The following is a 5,938-nucleotide window of genomic DNA, read 5'->3' as shown; positions in this document are numbered from 1 at the left end:
AACGACGGAGAAAGACGACAACGAAGCAGACAACGACGGAGAAAGACGACAACGACGGAGAAATACGACAACGACGGAGAAAGACGACAACGACGGAGAAACAAGACAACGAAGAAGACAACGACGGAAAAGACGACAACGACGGAGAAAGACGACAACGAAGCAGACAACGACGGAGAAAGACGACAACGACGGAGAAAGACGACAACGACGGAGAAAGACAATGACGACGGAGAAAGACGACAACAAAGCAGAAAACGACGGAGAAAGACGACAACGACGGAGAAAGACTTCAACGAAGCAGACAACGACGGAGAAAGACGACAACGACGGAGAATGACGACAACGAAGCAGACGACGGAGAAAGGAGACAACTAAGTAGACAACGACGGAGAAAGACGACAACGAAGCAGACAACGACGGAGAAAGACGACAACGACGGAGAAAGACGACAACGACGGAGAAACAAGACAACGAAGAAGACAACGACGGAGAAAGACGACAACGACGGAGAAAGACGACAACGAAGCAGACAACGACGGAGAAAGACGACATCGAAGCAGACAACGATAGAGAGAGAGACGACAACGACGGAGAAAGACGACAACGACGGAGAAAGACGACAACGAAGCAGACAACGACGGAGAAAGACGACAACAAAGCAGAAAACGACGGAGAAAGACGACAACGACGGAGAAAGACGACAACGAAGCAGACAACGACGGAGAAAGACGACAATGACGGAGAAAGAAGACAACGACGGAGAAAGACGACAACGAAGCAGACAACGACGGAGAAATACGACAACGACGGAGAAATCAGACAACGACGGAGAAAGACGACAACGACGGAGAAAGACGACAACGACGGAGAAAGACGACAACGAAACAGACAATGACGGAGAAAAACGACCACGAAGCAGACAATGACGGAGAAAGATGACAACGACGGAGAAAGACGACAACGACGGAGAAAGACGACAACGAAGCAGACAACGACGGAGAAAGACGACAACGACGGAGAAAGACGATAACGACGGAGAAAGACGACATCGACGGAGAAAGACGACAACGAAGCAGACAACGACGGAGAAAGACGACAATGACGGAGAAAGACGACAACGAATCAGACAACGACGGAGAAAGACGACAACGACGGAGAAAGACGACAACAAAGCAGACAACGACGGAGAAAGACGACAACGACAGAGAAAGAAGATAACAACGGAGAAAGACGACAACGACGGAGAAAGACGACAACGAAGCAGACAACGACGGAGAAAGACAACGACGGAGAAAGACGACAACGAAGGAGACAACGACGGAGAAAGACGACAACGACGGAGAAAGAGGACAACGAAGCAGACAACGACGGAGAAAGACGACAACGACGGAGAAAGACGACAACGACGGAGAAAGACGATAACTACGGAGAAAGACGTCAACGAAGCGGACAACGACGGAGAAAGACGACAACGACGGAGAAAGACGACAAAGACGTAGAAAGACGACAACGAAGCAGACAACGACGGAGAAAGACGACAACGACGGAGAAAGACGACAACGAATCAGACAACGACGGAGAAAGACGACAACGATGGAGAAAGACGACAATAATGCAGACAACGACGGAGAAAGACGACAACGACAGAGAAAGAAGATAACAACGGAGAAAGACGACAACGACGGAGAAAGACGACAATGAAGCAGACAACGACGGAGAAAGACGACAACGACGGAGAAAGACGACAACGATGGAGAAAGACGATAACGACGGAGAAAGACGACAACGACGGAGAAAGACGAAAACGAATGCAACAAAGACGGAGAAAGACGACAACGACGGAGAAAGACGACAACGACGGAGAAAGACGATAACGATGGAGAAAGATGACAACAACAGAGAAAGATGAAAACGAAGCAGACGACGTCGGAGAAAGACGACAACGACGGAGAAAGACGACAACGAAGGAGACAACGACGGAGAAAGACGACAACGACGGAGAAAGACGACAACGAAGCAGACAACGACGGAGAAAGACTACAATGACGGAGAATGACGACAACGAAGGAGAAAGACGACAACGAAGCGGACAACGACGGAGAAAGACGACAATGAAGCAGACAACGACGGAGAAAGACGACAACGACGGAGAAAGACGACAACGAAGCAGACATCGAATGAGAAAGACGACAACGAAGTAGACAACGACGGAGAAAGACGACAAAGACGGAGAAAGACGACAACGAAGGAGAAAGACGACAACGAAGCAGACAACGACGGAGAAAGATGACAACGACGGAGAAAGACGACAACGACGGAGAAAGACGATAACGACGGAGAAAGACGACAACGACGGAGAAAGACGACAACGAAGCAGACAACGACGGAGAAAATCGACAATGACGGAGAAAGACGACCACAAATCAGACAACGACGGAGAAAGACGACAACGACGGAGAAAGACGACAACGAAGCAGACGACGGAGAAAGACGACAACGAAGCAGACAACGACGGAGAAAGACGACAACGACGGAGAAAGACGATAACAACGGAGAAAGACGACAACGACGGAGAAAGAACACAACGAAGCAGAAAACGACGGAGAAAGACGACAACGACGGAGAAAGACGACAACGACGGACAAAGACGACAACGACGGAGAAAGACAAAGAAGCAGACAACGACGGAGAAAGACGACAACGAAGCAGACAATGACGGAGAAAGTCGACATCGACGGAGAAAGACGATAACGACGGAGAAAGATGACAACGAAGAAGACAACGACGGAGAAAGACGACAACGATGGAGAAAGACGACAACGAAGCAGACAACGACGGAGAAACACGATTACGAAGCAGACAACGACGGAGAAAGACGACAACGAAGCAGACAACGACGGAGAAAGACGACAACGACGGAGAAATACGACAACGAAGGAGAAAGATGACAACGACGGAGAAACAAGACAACAAAGAAGACAACGACGGAGAAAGAAGACAACGACGGAGAAAGACGACAACGAAGCAGACAACGACGGAGAAAGACGACATCGAAGCAGACAACGACGGAGAAAGACGACAACGACGGAGAAAGACGACAACGAAGCAGACAACGACGGAGAAAGACAACAACGAAGCACACAACGAAGGAGAAAGATGACAAAAATGCAGATAACAACGGAGAAAGACGACAACGATGGAGAAAGACGACAACGAAGCAGACAACGACGGAGAAAGACGACAACGAAGCAGACAATGACGGAGAAAGACGACAACGACGGAGAAAGACGACAACGAAGCAGACAACGACAGAGAAAGACGACAACGATGGAGAAAGACGACAACGACGGAGAAAGACGACAACGAAGCAGACAACGACGGAGAAAGACGACAACGACGGAGAAAGACGACAACGAAGCAGACAACGACGAAGAAAGACGACAACGACGGAGAAAGACGACAACGACGGAGAAAGACGACAACGAAGCAGACAACGACGGAGAAAGAAGAAAACGACGGAGAAAGACGACAATGAAGCAGACAACGACGGAGAAAGACGACAACGTGGGAGAAAGACGACAACTACGGAGAAAGACGACAACGAAGCAGACAACGACAAAGAACGATGACAACGAAGCAGACAAAGACGGAGAAAGACGACAACGGCGGAGAAAGACGACAACGAAGCAGACAACGACGGAGAAAGACGACAACGACGGAGAAATACGACAACGACGGAGAAAGACGACAACGAAGCAGACAACGACGGAGAAAGACGACAACGAAGGAGAAAGACGACAACGATGGAGAAAGACGACAACGAAGCAGACAACGACGGAGAAAGACGACAACGTGGGAGAAAGACGACAACGAAGGAGAAAGACGACAATGAAGCAGACAACGACGGAGAAAGACGACAAGGACGGAGAAAGACGACAACGAAGGAGAAAGACGACAATAAAACAGACAAACGACGGAGAAAGACGACAACGACGGAGAAAGACGACAACGAAGCAGACAACGACGGAGAAAGACGACAACGACGGAGAAAGGTGTCAACGAAGCAGACAACGACGGAGAAAGACGACAACGACGGAGAAAGACGACAACGAAGCAGACAACGACGGAGAAAGACGACAACGACGGAGAAAGACGACAACAAAGCAGACAACGACGGAGAAAGACGACAACGACAGAGAAAGAAGATAACAACGGAGAAAGACGACAACGACGGAGAAAGACGACAACGAAGCAGACAACGACGGAGAAAGACAACGACGGAGAAAGACGACAACGAAGGAGACAACGACGGAGAAAGACGACAACGACGGAGAAAGAGGACAACGAAGCAGACAACGACGGAGAAAGACGACAACGACGGAGAAAGACGACAACGACGGAGAAAGACGATAACTACGGAGAAAGACGTCAACGAAGCGGACAACGACGGAGAAAGACGACAACGAAGCAGAAAACGATGGAGATAGACGACAATGAAGCAGACAACGACGGAGAAAGACGTCAATGACGGAGAAAGAAGACCACGAAGCAGACAAAGACGGAGAAAGACGATAACGACGGAGAAAGACGACAACGAAGCAGACGAAGGAGAAAGACGACAACGAAGCAGACAACGATGGAGAAAGACGAAAAGGGACCAGACAACGACGGAGAAAGACGACAACGACGGAGAAAGACGACAACGAAGCAGACAACGACAGAGAAAGACGACAACGAAGCAGACAACGAGAGAGAAAGAAGACAACGATGAAGAAACACGACAACGACGGAGAAAGACGACAACGAAGCAGACAACGACGGAGAAAGATGACAACGACGGAGAAAGACGACAACGAAGCAGACAACGACGGAGAAAGACGACAACGACGGAGAAAGACGATAACTACGGAGAAAGACGACAACGACGGAGAAAGACAAAGAAGCAGACAACGACGGAGAAAGACGACAACGAAGCAGACAATGACGGAGAAAGTCGACATCGACGGAGAAAGACGATAACGACGGAGAAAGATGACAACGAAGAAGACAACGACGGAGAAAGACGACAACGATGGAGAAAGACGACAACGAAGCAGACAACGACGGAGAAACACGATTACGAAGCAGACAACGACGGAGAAAGACGACAACGAAGCAGACAACGACGGAGAAAGACGACAACGACGGAGAAATACGACAACGAAGGAGAAAGATGACAACGACGGAGAAACAAGACAACAAAGAAGACAACGACGGAGAAAGAAGACAACGACGGAGAAAGACGACAACGAAGCAGACAACGACGGAGAAAGACGACATCGAAGCAGACAACGACGGAGAAAGACGACAACGACGGAGAAAGACGACAACGAAGCAGACAACGACGGAGAAAGACAACAACGAAGCACACAACGAAGGAGAAAGATGACAAAAATGCAGATAACAACGGAGAAAGACGACAACGATGGAGAAAGACGACAACGAAGCAGACAACGACGGAGAAAGACGACAACGAAGCAGACAATGACGGAGAAAGACGACAACGACGGAGAAAGACGACAACGAAGCAGACAACGACAGAGAAAGACGACAACGATGGAGAAAGACGACAACGACGGAGAAAGACGACAACGAAGCAGACAACGACGGAGAAAGACGACAACGACGGAGAAAGACGACAACGAAGCAGACAACGACGAAGAAAGACGACAACGACGGAGAAAGACGACAACGACGGAGAAAGACGACAACGAAGCAGACAACGACGGAGAAAGAAGAAAACGACGGAGAAAGACGACAATGAAGCAGACAACGACGGAGAAAGACGACAACGTGGGAGAAAGACGACAACTACGGAGAAAGACGACAACGAAGCAGACAACGACAAAGAACGATGACAACGAAGCAGACAAAGACGGAGAAAGACGACAACGGC

The sequence above is a fragment of the Gallinula chloropus genome (assembly GCF_964237585.1).
Source record: "Gallinula chloropus genome assembly, contig: HAP1_SCAFFOLD_37, whole genome shotgun sequence".
NCBI classification, from domain to species: Eukaryota; Metazoa; Chordata; class Aves; order Gruiformes; family Rallidae; genus Gallinula; species Gallinula chloropus.
Note: the sequence above shows the minus strand (reverse complement) of the source record.